We start from the raw sequence: 15,068 nt of genomic DNA, 5'->3' as shown, positions 1-15,068 counted from the left end.
AAAGTCTCTTCTAAGCTAGAAGGCTTGTATCAGTTTAAGGCTTTCTAGTGCTACCCAGTAGGTTAGTTACAGGAAAGATAGGAAACAAGTGCAGATGTGGTCTTTTAAACCAGAAAGTTGAAAGAGACAGACAAACTGTCCAAATGGTCAATAAACTACAATTTCTGGGCCAAGAACCTCTCCTCTCATGGTAGACAGGATACCTAGTGCTTACCACTCCCACTGATAAGCTAGAAGGCTTTCCTCCAACACAGAAAGGCTTGCGGGGCTCAGAAGCTTACCAACAGTCCTGGATACAGGAACTCTGTATCTGGACTAGGCTAGTTACAGGAAAGGTGGTAAATAAGTGCAAGTGCAGCTTCTAAACCAGAATGTTGAAAAAGATGGAAATAAACTGCCCAAACGGCCAATGGCTAGAATTTCTGGGTCAGGAACCACTCCTCTTGTGGTAGATAGGCTACCTAGTGCTTACCACTCCCACTGATAAGCTAGAAAGCTTCCCTCCAACATAGAAAGGCTTGGGGGGCTCAAAAGCTTACAAAGACTCCTGGATACAGGAAATCTGTACCTGTACTAGACTAATTACAGGAAAGGCGGAGAACAAGTACAAATGCAGGCTTTTAAGCCAGCAAGTTGAAAGAGATGGAAAACTGTCCAAATGGACAAATAAACTACAATTTCTGGGCTCAAAACTCACTCTTCCCATGGAGGATAGGCTACTGAGTGCTTACCACTCCTACTGATAAGCTAGAAGGCTTCCATCCAACACAGAAAGGCTTGGGGGCTCAGAAGCTTACTAACAATCCTGGATATAGCAACTCTGTAACCAGACTAGGCTAGTTTTAGGAAAGGCAAGAAACAGGGCGAAGTGCGGCTTTCAAACCAGATAGTTGAAAGAGATGGAAAAAAACTGCTCAAACAGCCAATAGCTACAATTTCTGGGTCAGGAACCACTCCTCTTGTGGTAGATAGGCTACCTAATGCTTACCACTCCCACTGAAAAGCTAGAAGGCTTCCCTCCAACACAGAAAGACTTGGGGGGCTCAGAAGCTTACAAAGAGTCCTGGATACAGCAAATCTGTACTTGGACTAGACTAGTAACAGGAAAGGCAGGAAACAAGCGCAAACACAGGCTTTTAAATCAGAAGGTTGAAAGAGATGGAAAAGCTTCCCAAACGGTCAATAAACTATAGTTTCTGGGCCAGAAACCACTCCTCCTATGGTAGATAGGTTACCTAGTGCTTACCACTCCCACTGATAAGCTAGAAGGCTTCTCTCCAACACAGAAGGGCTTGGGGGGCTCAGAAGCTTACCAACAGTCCTGAATACAGCAAATCTGTACCTGGACTACACTAGTTATAGGAAAGGCGGGGACCAAACACAAAACGGGCTTTTAACCAGAAAGTAGAAAGAGATAGAAAAACTGCCCAAACAGCCAATGAACTACAATTTCAGGGCCAAAACCCACTCTTCCCATGGTAGATAGGCTACCTAGTGCTCACCACTCCCACTGATAAGCTAGAAAGCTTCCCTCCAACACAGAAAGGCTTGGGGGGCTCAGAAGCTTACCAACAGTCCTGGATACAGCAAGTCTGTATCTGGACTTGACTAGTTACAGGAAAGGCAGGAAACAAGCTTAGAATTTTTTTTTTTTTTTTTTTTTTTTTTTTTTTTATCACTTAGTAGTAGGTGTCTTGCCTTAGAATTGTTTCTTAATGTTACTGGGTTAGCCGCTATCACAGAACTGATTTTTTTATTATGAAGGAGACAGCTTTGTGGTCTGACCTCAACAGAGAGGACACTACATTAAGGAGGTACAGTTCTCTCTTATGTTTGTGAGTACCAGGTTGAGTATGTTTGCACACCTAGTGGGCATATGGACTGTCTGGTTCAAGATGTTTTAGTTTACAAAGTCCAGAAATCTCTGGGCCTGTAAGCTTCGGGAATATCACATTGGGGTGAATGGCAAGGGCCTCCTGTATATCCAAGTAAGAGTTATGATTTTATTGAGTCATAGAAAGTAACCTTGCAAGGATAGGATACAGGACTTTGCCTGTAAAAATCTGGACACAGAGAAGCTCAGGTGTGTCATCCTATATGACTAGTTTTGAGGTGAGTTTTTTGATATAGATTGAAGCACCTCCACATTTGGTCCCTGCTTGTGTGGATTTCAAAAACTACACAGATAATGGGTCTAACACCTGGGTCCCCTACAGATGTTTGAAATTCCAAAAAGCCAAAGCCCATATGGCCGAGACCATATGTTCGACTTTAGAAATTTCGAACGTTCTGAATGGCAGCTCCTTATTGCGTGGAATGGGAGAATTTCCATTCACTGCAACTGTAGTGCGATCTTGGAGTTGGTATATTAAAGTTAAGGGGGTGGGGGGTGTAGCCCCCACGGGGAGTGTAGGGGGGGTGTAGCCCCCCTACTAGCAGCTTTAAAATAATGTAGTATGTTATTTTTATTTTTTTTTTTTGCATGCTCGAAATTTCAGGAGTCGAACATATGGTCTCGGCCATATGGATTTCGGCTATCTGAAATTTCGATCATGTACAGTAGACCCAGAGATCCTAGAGGGGGTGGGGTTTTTACTTTAGGCTCCTGGCATTGAGCAGTAATACCCTGGATTCCCTAGGGTTGGTTTTGCTATATTGGAAGGTTTGTCAGTTTGGCCTTGCGTAAAAAGGTATGTTGGAGGACAATATTCTAAAGCCTAGAGAGGACAGGTGCAGACTATCCTTGTTAAAGCAACCTGCTCTGTTGACCATATCCTCCCATGCTTGTACTCCTTGGAATGACACCATAAAGTAACTCAAGTATTAAAGTCAATCATCCTTTTTTCACAATACGGCATCATACCTGGTGAAGGAAGAATGCTGCTCAGTGCTTAGCACGTACCAGCCTGGGACACATAGTCTGAGAGCTCTATAATGTCTCTTTTCATATAGTCTAGGGAGTTGCATCTCATGTCATTTACACCCACATTGACTACGATTGCATCATACTGGTACTTGTGGTCTAAAGACTTGAATATCAGCATGAATTGATGGATCATGGCCTCTGATAACCATGATTTTCTCCTTATTCAGCCTGGTGAGAAGAACATCTGTATGACTTGCAATAGATTCAACTTGTGATTAAAATACTAGGCAGTGTGTTGGCCTGCCTTATGGCCTTTGTTGTTGTAACTCCAAAGATTATGGCCTCATGTATTGTACTGGGTATCATTTTAGTGGATTGATTTTGTGGTTAGTGAGGATTTTAGTAAGACAAATGTCTAGGAAGTCTTTGGGGTTTAGGAAGGTTGCTTTTAAGTGCCTTGTTGCTCTATGGGTTTGCTCAGCACTATGTGTGGCTGCTGTAATGCTTATGTTACCGACAACTTTATTACTATTTTGGGTGCTTTTCTGTGAGATTCTTGCCACAAATTACATTATGTAATTGCATTTCTCACATACTGTAGCCATTGCTCTAAGAATTAGTTGATTGTTTTATTGAATGTGAAGCAACTCCTACATTGTCTCAAGGTGTCCAGATGTACAAAATATCCCTCCATGATGTTGTATCTTTTTTAGGTGAACTACAAATGGTGGTACATTTGCCTAACTTGGGCTCTGTGAAGGAAGAAATTACACCTAGGCTACGTATGACTGAATTCATGCAGCTGTGCTCCTCAGCACACAAATAAGTTGTTATTTGCCCAGCTAAGTAATGGTTAGAGTTACAGGGAAGGTTTTATATAGGGAACATTTACTTTCTAAGTCTCTGTTTCTATGCAAGGCAGTGCTAAATGTCATTGTGTGAGGGGCAGTGCAATTTATAGACTCAAATAAATGTGGTTAAATCAGCTAAAAAGCCCTCTGGCCAAAGGGATGATCTCAGTTTAAGCCTCCCTGTGTATTTCCCAACTCAGACAAACCACACTGCCTATCTACTTCCACTAGAATTGCTGCTCAGTCTTATTAATGTAAAACACACTTTAGTGAGGCAAAAGAAAAAAGGTACCAAAACAAATCTAACAAATAACTACAAGTAGTAACAAGGAGCTTCAAAGGTAGACAAGTTAGCAATGAGGAACACACACTTTAAGACAATTTCAAAGCACATAAAGTCTAAGGGGAGGGCCTTCCCAGTTTCATCTGTCAGTACCCAGAAAGATGAGAAGAGGAAATAAGTCTAGAAGGAGCTTCCAAGGCCAGATATATAGTAGGGGCTGACAAGTCAAAAGCATCCAAGAAAACGGATTAACATGGTAAGGTAAGTGCAGTAGTTTGAATGTACTTCCCTGGATGCAAAATGGAGACCAAATGCTTTGTTGCCAAGCCTCCAAGTGTGCAAACAGTAAAATGGCTGACAGTCCATGTAATATAAAATACCCAGAGGCAGGAATGCCTTAAAACTCTAGCCAAGAGTGCTTATTTTCCCAACTTTATCATACATTTCTCACTCTCACTATGTTTAATTACCACAAACTCTAGTTACATCTCACACACAGCTAGCTTTTTGTTTTAAGTTTGAAAATTGATTAAAATACATAATTAAACACTCAATGCTGTTAGTCTACTCAAGTGTTCAGAAAAATTACAATTGATACTTCTTCTTCTTTCGGCTTTTCCCGGTTAGGGGTTGCCACAGCGGATCACCTGTCTGCTCATGATTGGCAGTGGAGTTTTACAGTGTCGAGTTGCCAGCCCAGCACCCAACCTTCCACAGAAGCCACACACATGCACGCACTCACACCTAGGGCCAATTTAGAGTGTCCAATCCACCTACAGCATGTCTTTGGGATGTGGGAGGAAAGCAGAGCACCTGGAAGAAACCCACGTGACCACAGAGAGGACATGCAGACTCTGCACAGAAGGCACCCCTGCCAAGGATCGAACCAGAGAACTTCTTGATGTGAGGTGACAATGCTAACTGCTGCACCACCGTGGCCTCCCTCAAATAAAGTTATTGCTGTAACTTCAGGTTTAGAAGAGAGATATTAAAAATACAATAAAATGAGAGCCCACTCAAAACAGGTTTCAACACCTATGCATAACACAGAAACAAGTTGAACAACACTGCAGACTATAAATCACGGCAGCTATCAAAGTGCCTTCAGTTAAAAGCATTACCTTCAAATTTAGAACAGACACAAACAGGAATGATACAAAACTGATTTAAATGCTAAGATAAGTGTAATAATTTAAATGTACTTCCTTTGATGTAAATGGAGTCCAAATTATATATATCTAAGTTTCTGAGAGTTTTAGTGCAATTTGTATAAAGTTCATTTGTTATGTATTCTTTTTTGCTGTTTTATTAGCAGTGCTTGCCATCTCCACTCTGTAGTACTAATTATGTATCATGTTGTGGTTTGATAGCTCATTTGCACTATTTGTGTACATCATGCATAGTTGTCTAATGTTTGCACATGTATTAGCAGTGCATGCCATCGCCAGTCTGTAGCAGTCTGATAGTGTACTCATCTGCTATCTCTGGCAGTTCTGCACAACTTAGTGTCACAATTGTATGTTGCTCTGATGTGTGATGCCTTCCTGCTGTGATGGCATCTGCATCTCATACTACTCACTTGCTGGATGTATACCCTATAAACAAGCTGATTCAGACTCCCCTGAGGTGCACACATTAGTCGTCACTGGCAGTCCGTGATGCTTGCATGCCTACACTTTTGTCATAAATACTAACTGCTTACAGTTCCAGATTGTTTGCTGATATGTACAGAGACTGCATGTAAGAAATGATTGCTCAGTAGGCAGAGGGCAGAAGTTACAATGCCGGATTCTAAAACATGAATGTTAATTGATCCACATATTCACTGTTATTCTGCAGTCCAGCTAAACAAGTACATAACATTCACCTTGGAATTAAATGCTAAGTTTTCTTGTGTATCTCAGGTCTGGTCTTCTGATGTTCTGCTTCTTGAATGTTTTACTGCCACTTAAATATGTATAACCCTTTCTGGATGGCATGACTTTCTGCTCCTTGCTTCTCTTGCTCAGGCTTCCTGTTCTATAAAGCTTTGCAAACAATTATACTCGCTGTTGTACCCGTTATACATGGTTTGCTGTGATCTTTGTTTTTTTAAACTCTGCACTTTCGGTAATTGAAATTTTCTTTATACAATGCCTGTCTGCATATGATAAGCATCCTCTTTTTACTTGTGCAGCAATATGCTTACTAATTCCACTCTATATGTTTATGCTGTTTGCCCATGTCTCTTCCAAATGTCTAACGTTTTGCATTTTTTCACTTATCAGTTGCACACTACCCATGTCATTGTTCCTGTCAGCTCTACGGCATTCTAACACTCTACTTTACACACAAAAAACACTGCATACCCTTTTTCTGAGACTCAGTCAGCATGTTCATTCTTCTGAGCTAGGAAGCTTTGAGTTGCTAGATTAAACTAAACAATGAATACAATTAAGGTATAGCTCGACTCAGTTGTTGTATTAAAGAAAAAAACAGCTGGTGTTAATTCTCAGTTGTGTGCTTCAGTTTTCAGAAGTAACTGGCTAATAATATGAAATTATAATTGGGAGGATGAAATTAAATATTCATTACAGTGCATTATTTTAATTGTGTAATGCGCAGCACAGATGTCCTTAGAAAATTGAAAATGATGTAAGATGTGTTAGACACACATCTTCTTCCATCCCTTTTTTAATTCAGAAAGGAGAGTATTTAATGTAAAGGTTAACTAGTCTTTAATCACCTCTAAAACTGACTCATGGCTAGGAAACAAAATTTAAAAGTCTAGTAACAATGTAGGATTACACCCATTAGTAAATTAACCCTAAGTCTGACAAATGACGCTGAGAAATAAATTAGCCCTCCCTATGTTAAATGACTGTGCCACCAGCAATGTAACATAACTGCTGACAACATTTTACGGTACAAAGGAAGATCAGTCATTCTCTGTATATAATTTGTAATTGACAAATCAATGTTAACATGTTCAAACTGGAGTATATTGCTTCTGTCTATGAAGCTATTGATGTGGCTTGTTAACATTCTGAAGCACAGACAACTACTAGGGATTTGATAATGGTTGTTTTATTTTTGTACTCCGGCCATTTAGTAGAATTTGAAAAGGTTGATTTATAGGAAATATGCAAACAGAACATGCAATATATAAATACTTTATGCAGCAAACAGCATTTTGTCATGAACTACAGATGCTTTATTTAAAAGTCAGGAGACATTTATAGATTTATAAACACAACTTTATAATTTTGTTTTATGTATAGTATTCTAATATCTAGTGAGTGAAAAAGTAAGCATATGGCAAACTTTTTTCCCTGAAAATATGTAACACTTAAACTGACCGGCTTTAATTTCACAGGACTATATTTAGCAACAATGTAGCTGACTGTGCAGATAAGTAACTGGAACAAATGAGCTGTGAATGAACTTCTCCCTTAAGACCCATTGTTGATTCTTATAATGTAGTTTACTCATTGTGACTGTTCGAATGTTTAACCAAAGTAGGGTTTTCCCATCACCCAAAACAAGCAATAATATTTAGTGTGCCTTAATGGTTTAATAATCACTAACAATTAGATAAGTAAGTTAGTATTAAAAGACATCCTTGAGCATTACTTTTGAATACCATTTCTACTGTTGTTCCAAGTTGAAATCTCGATTGCTGTACACCATTCTCGTGTTAAATCCTTCTTACTTCTTTATCTTTTTTACGTTCACACAGCAGAGATTCAGTGAACTAATTATGACAGGTAGACCAAAGTCTTCACTACAGCTGCTGTCAATATGGCAAGGATTGCCTTGGGAACACTTAATCTCAGGGTTTTAGAATGTTATCAGGTAGACAAATACAGATGGATTTTCTTTAAAATTATTTCTGAAGGGATAAGCACTGTGTATTTAATATCCTCCACACTTCATTTGCCCACTTCATTGTAAAACACAGAATAATAATTTAGCATTTCTGAAATCATTTTAGCTATGTGTTTTATTTATTTATTTACTTATTCTGCCATTTGCTTATTAAGTGTACTGACTAGTAATTTCTATTTCTATACATGTCCCAGCCCATGAACAATATCACAGTAAAATATATGAAACCTTAAGCAGGGCATTAAATGAGCACATGTGTTGAGCGCACATCCTTTAGAACAATAGACCCACATGGCCATGAAATCATATGAAACAGATCTGCAAGAAAGTGGCTGCTTATTGTTGGGTGGAAATGGACAGTTTTTATTCCCTTTCTCTTCCATCTTACAGCCATCTCCTGTACCCAGTAAACATACCCATACTGTATTTTACTTCTCAGATTAGTTGAAAGTCTTGGATCTGGGTATCAATATTCCATCAAGAACAGCTAACATTTGGAAAAGGAAGAATCCTGAAATGTGTTGACATTTTGAGGAGCTTAAAATATCACATGTCCACATATAGATGGAAAAGATGACAAGAATTTTTTTTTTCAAATATTTCATTATTTTCTTTTAAAGCACACAAATCTTGAATCAAAGCAAATTCACAATAAAGTATAACAGAGAAATAGCTGGAACATAACTCTAAAATAACAACCTATATACACTATATACATTAAGTGCCATATTGAAAATCTCAAAAGAAATAAGCTTATATGACCTACTCAACCACAATTTACATATGACATACAAAACAGTTTGTCGTATAGAGAGTAAAGATAGTACAGATAACAAAATTTCATAGAGAAACAGAGTTCTGCCTAATTTACGCTGAAACTACATCGAGGAGGGCCTTCCCATATTGTAAAATATATAGTTGTTTATTAAGGTTGGTTGGATTTAATTTACGTGCTAGAATGTATTAGGATGCCATTTGCCTAAAGTTTGACCAGGAGCACTGACTCCCATCTAACCATTTCTGAGTGATGTATAATTTTAGCAATGAGAAGATGGTAACTAAGACATGAAGTTTAAATTTTGGGAGTTTTTAGGGGTGATGTGCAGAAGTGCGAATTCTCATGAAAGCGTGGATTTTTCATAACCCATCTTCTCTAGCCTAGCTCTTAGTGAACACCAGAGTTTATATGTACATTTACAGCTCCAGAAAATGTGGAATAAATTGACTGTGTCCAACAATGTGAGCAATTGGGGAAATGTTTGCATTGAATTTATTCATATTAACTGGACTCCAGTAGACATTATTATAAATCATTAATTGGGTATAAGTGAAGTTTTGTAGGGGGTTAATTTCAGAGTAGCCTTAATGGCTTGAAGTTTCTGAATATCAGTGATGTTAGCAATTTGTTTCATCCAGTAGTCTGAAAATATAATGGAAGACTGGTACCTGAGTTGGGAAATCAATTTATAAGAATTTGTTAATATTTTTTTGAGAGAAGTAGCATCCATAAAAGCTTGCATGTATCAATGAGCATTTTTTTATGAAACATGTAGTCATGACACCTCCAAAAGGAACACAGAGTTATCAAAGGTGAAGAGATAATAACTGTTCTAGCATTTCTAACAGTGACTGATAATTGCTAATACAGCAGCTGTGATATTTAACTCTGTTAATCTGTGAGGTAAACTGACTACCACTACTTATGTAAGGCTACCTTTTTTATTTCTTGCACTCTTAACATTTTGTCATTACTTCCAAGGCAGCAGCTTTTTTTGCAGAGCTGTTTTTCCTTATCCCATGGTCTTGTGGGTCTATTATTCTAAAGGAGGTGTGTCCAACATGTGTGCCCCCAGGCCTCAGATGAAAATGGGCTCTTGTGACACACTTGTCATTTCCTTTAATTAACAGTAGGCCCTGTAGAGCTTCTTGCTTAGCTCTATGCAGGAAAGTCTGAGATCCCAAAGCAGCTCAATATTTCACTAGTGACAAAAACAGGCAGAACATTAAATAATGTATCAGATAATGAACGGTTTAGAGGGGAGGATGGTGTCTTGTATTGCCATATCACTTACTTGCTCAGAGATCTATCATCACTATAGTAAGTAAGCATACACTCTCCAGGGTCTGCAGGCCACTGTCAATCAGTAGAATGATGTGGTTTCTATTTCTATTTAATATCCATCATGGCAGACATAGAAACTTTTTGACAAGGTCAGCGGGATAAGTGAGACAGACATGAACCATGGTATATATAAAACCATAATGCCATCTATATCATTGCCACCACAAAGCATTCAAGAATGTTAAATATTTCCCTTTCTCAGATAAGCTAGAAAAGTATACCTATGGCCATGCCTTTTATTGACAGTATAGCCACTGGATAGTTTGTTAGTAATGAGGAAGGAAAAGGCCTGCAGTGTATATTTGTTATGTATCAGTGGACATGTAGCTGTGACTGGGCCTTCTGCAATACCTGTAGAAAATGTTACTGGAAAGAGTTAGACATGGAATCCCTTTTCTTAACTACTGTGCATTAAGTGTACCAGTAAAGGTTAGACAAGTGCCAGGTGATGGGGACGTTAAGCGGTAGGATTCTCAAAAGAATATTTCAAACAACAAGAGTAAACAGCTTCTGAATCCTGTATCTCATGAGTAGGTCCCCTCAAATTATCTATGGCATGATATCATATTAACCATGAGATTGCCAAGCTCTAACCAAATGGCATAAGTTATTTTGAGCACAAAAAGGGAAACTGTCTAGATCTAAAATGGCTCACAAGGGCAGATTGCTTAGGACTTACCTATGAACCTATAAACAAACCCTCCTACCTGGTGTTAAGAGGATCAGAGATCACAATCACCATATGATATTAGGGAATCATGGCTCTCTACCAGAAGTGTATGTCCCAAGACTTTGAAAATAGAGTGCAGTTCAGATGATAACAGTGAATTGTGTAACTCACTGTTGTCCTGTAAAGTATTTTTTTATAGGGAGGCTTTGCCCACATATCCCCTATATTTGTGGGTGCCATACCACCTCACTCTTTATACTTATGTGTATTAACTCTACAGTGCCAATAATACTCTAAGGTACTGCAACCTTTGATTTGAAATACAATTCCCTAGAGTTGGTACTTTCTGATATTCCAAGGATGACAGTTACAGTCCTTGGAATTTTCACAGGTACCCAGGAATTACCCACTGAATAATGATAGTATTATATAGAATTATGTTTGGGTCTGAGAACAATATCAGCTTGTTATGAGTTTGAGAGATGGCTGCCAAAAAATACACCTCAAGAGCAAAGCTAAAGATATGACTTAATATCAATGTTGACAATACCCATCGGGCTGGATTATGATAGGCGAGACCCAATAATAGTTTTAGTAGTGCATGGAGCTTTACCTGCTCTGCTGTTCTGCAAATGTCAGAGAAAAAATATTGTTGTGCTAGTGTTGTACAAGTTTGTAGGCTATAACACACTCACCACTGACATGTACAGAAGAGTGCTGGGAAACTCTTCAACTTCCCTTCCAGACTTTTTCTTTGCTTTTCAAATGAAAAGAAAAAAGTCTGAACAAAGAGACTAACAGGTTCCTGGCAGTTTTTTTGTGATGCCTGGTAACTCCTGCTAATTTTGTAGCTTGACACAGGAGCTGTCAAAAAGGTGTTTAACAAGCTTGTCTTTTCCCCATTTTCAGAGTGTAATGACAATGCTCCATGTATTACATGCTTATCTGTTGTGTAATGACAATGCTCCATGTATTACATGCTTATCTGTTGTGTAATGACAATGCTCCATGTATTACATGCTTATCTGTTGTGTAATGACAATGCTCCATGTATTACATGCTTATCTGTTGTGTAATGACAATGCTCCATGTATTACATGCTTATCTGTTGTGTAATGACAATGCTCCATGTATTACATGCTTATCTGTTGTGTAATGACAATGCTCCATGTATTACATGCTTATCTATTGTGTAATGACAATGCTCCATGTATTACATGCTTATCTGTTGTGTAATGACAATGCTCCATGTATTACATGCTTATCTGTTGTGTAATGACAATGCTCCATGTATTACATACTTATCTGTTGTGTAATGACAATGCTCCATGTATTACATGCTTATCTCATGTGTAATGACAATGCTCCATGTATTACATGCTTATCTGTTGTGTAATGACAATGCTCCATGTATTACATGCTTATCTGTTGTGTAATGAAATGCTCCATGTATTACATGCTTATCTGTTGAGCTTAATCAGACCTTTAATAATGAACTGTTTTTTATAAGCTATTCACTGCAACTGATTTTCTCTACAGATTCCTTATCCTTCCTACAATGAAAGAGCAACATCCTTCTTGTACTGCAGCCAAGAAATGCTGAACAATCATGGAGGATTAACAAGTGATTGATTCAACAGCATAAATATATAAGAAACAATGTAACATGATTTCAAGCCCTGTATGTAATAAGTGAGTAAGCAAAGAATATTCTCAGTTAAGAATAAGAACACAAGGCTAATGATATGGTATAAATGAGTAGAAAAAAGACAACAAAGGTCCTGCCTTGCTGTTATGCATCCATATATCAACAGCCATGTAGGCAACAGAGACTTGATAGAGATATTTCTTTAGTTTATGTGGATACACTACCACACCTGTAGGAGCATTCACTAGCATAATCAGGCAGCAGAACTGTAAGCAGAAAACCATTTATAAAGTACAGACCAAATGAGTGAAGCCTGAGAAGGATTTACACAGGAAACTGCAATGAATCCGATCATCTAACTGAACAGCACCTTCTGAGCTTAAATGGGTTATTGCTGAGTTCATTCCATTCAGAGACGGAGTCCTCCTTACTTGGACTTGGCCTGTTAAGTTAACACTCACTTGCAGTAGAAAGACAACAGGTTCACCTATAGTGAAGTCTTCAAAATAACATTTTTATAATGTTAATGATCAGTTACTCACAGTCGCAGAACTTTGCTTAATTCTACAGTGATCTACAAGTAAAACACCAGTTATAATATTTATTTTCTATTTACAAGCAGGTATTTCTACCCCAGTTTTCTTTGTCTTGTTTCCATTTTTTATTGCAAAATAGAAACAATAGAGAACAACATTAAATATGCGAACATTACCTAATTTATAATTGTTTACAATTATTTATCTAAGATCCATAGAATTGTTATATATTGTTATTATTATTATTACTATTTGTCCACAGTGATTTAGATCTAGGGGAGATCTTATACATATTTATAAATCCTTGTAAGTGGAGGAATAACTAGATTTGTCAGCTCTGTTCACAGTCCTATTAATACTATGTTTCTCATATATATGCTTTACCTGAGTTATCTCCACTATGATGTTAACCAACTTTGACCAGAGAGTTTATACAGTAGTGGTTGTCTCATATTGTTTCATCCCAATACTTTCAACAACATATTTTACTTTTAGCACCTATTTTAATTTTTAATTAGCTATATTATTGTCTTGAGTGGACTTTTAGTTTAGTGCTGGGTTCAGGTAGGATGTGGTCGATAGTTGCAGAAGCCACTCATTTGGAGTTTATTCAGGTCTGCCCTATACATCAGTTCCCAAAATACACATGTTTTGTCTTCAAATTGAAGCATTATGTTTGTTATCTTTTCCCCTACCTTTGCAACCTCTTGCCATATTCCTCTTGCTCTCTTGCATGCCCAAAACATGTGATGTTCATCTGTCTTCTTTGGTATGCAGATGGGGTATGCATCCAAGGTTGCAAATCCCTTACACAACATCCTAACTGTGGCCCAGTATACCCATCCCCATACCTTATGCTCATTTTATGTCATAACAGCCTTGAGAAGGCAGAGAGTCTTCAGATAACTAAAAGTGCCAGGGCTTCCTCAATGATCCATTATTTTCTAAAAAGCCTCTGTGTAGCTATTCAAACATTTGGATGTCCATGTGCATATTGTTTACAAAACATCAAGCAGAGATGTGGTAATTCAAGTCCTTACATGTTACTACTACTCTTCAAAATATGACCAAGTATTACTTCTAGTGGCTTACCAGTTTTGCTAAAGTACTCTTTGTATGAGGACTGAAGAAAAGCATGTCATAGTTGCATTTATTTCCTTAAATTTCTGTTGAGCGATTATATTCTGCTTGCATGAGTGCAAAGGATTTGAAACCCTGAATCCCATCTTTAGATTCCAGAAGCTGTTCTAATCTAAGTATACCTTTGGGCATCCAGTCTGTCTGTCTGCCAGCATATAGATCCTCTATTTTCAGCTTGGAGTTACTACTAACTGGAAGCTTAACACTCCAGGCATTTAGCTCAGGATAGTTCTTCCACAATGAGCTAAGTGCTTTGTAGATGGTTAGTACTACCCACCAGCCTTTAAGCTGTTGTAGACATGACTTTAGAAACCTTAACAAAGCTTGATGAGTGTTTCCACCTATAGCCTTGCTATTATAGCCATCCATGCTGGACGGCATGAGGACTGCACGATCATATACAGGTAGCAGTCAGCTACTTGCATCATCTTAAAAATCAACTGATTTTACTTCTTTATTTATTTGACATTTGTTTACAGAGGAAGTTTGGCTGTGGTGCAAGGAAGCCATTTTCAGCAGAGGCCCAGAGAGAAAAGCTCCTAGATAAATAATTAGTGCAAAATTCATTGACATGAATATAAAACAAAACAAAATATATGTATTCCAACAATTAGATGTATAAGAGACTAGGGAGGAGTTATATAGAATAACTACAAAGTTAGAGGTAGGTAATTTGTGGCAGCTTGATTAACTGTAGAAAAGAAGTAGGAAGGAAAAGCAGCACGAGGAGAATTTAGGAAAGAAATAGAGAGCATGAAGAGGGGAAATATGGGATGTGCAAAAGGAGGGAAGGGAAGGGAAGGAGCAGTACAAGACATATGTATGTAGAGGCGAAAAAAGTCAGCCTGAGAGAATGTAGTGTAGTATAGTAGTGTAAAATAGTGAGGAGGGAAGGTGGATGAACAGGTAGTGAAGGTGAGGACATCGTTTAGTAATAGGGATATAGTATTAAGTGGGATTAGAGCAGGAACATATCCATGCTTTGCCTAAGAATATTTTCAATGCACTTTTAAATGTGAGGACATTGCCTTTTGCTCTATTTGTGGGAAGATCTTTCCAGGCTTTGGCAATAGAATAGGAGTACA

The sequence above is a fragment of the Protopterus annectens genome, chromosome 12.part0 (assembly GCF_019279795.1).
Source record: "Protopterus annectens isolate FY-2018-M chromosome 12.part0, PAN1.0, whole genome shotgun sequence".
Taxonomy (NCBI): domain Eukaryota; kingdom Metazoa; phylum Chordata; order Ceratodontiformes; family Protopteridae; genus Protopterus; species Protopterus annectens.
This window is presented reverse-complemented; position numbering follows the sequence as displayed.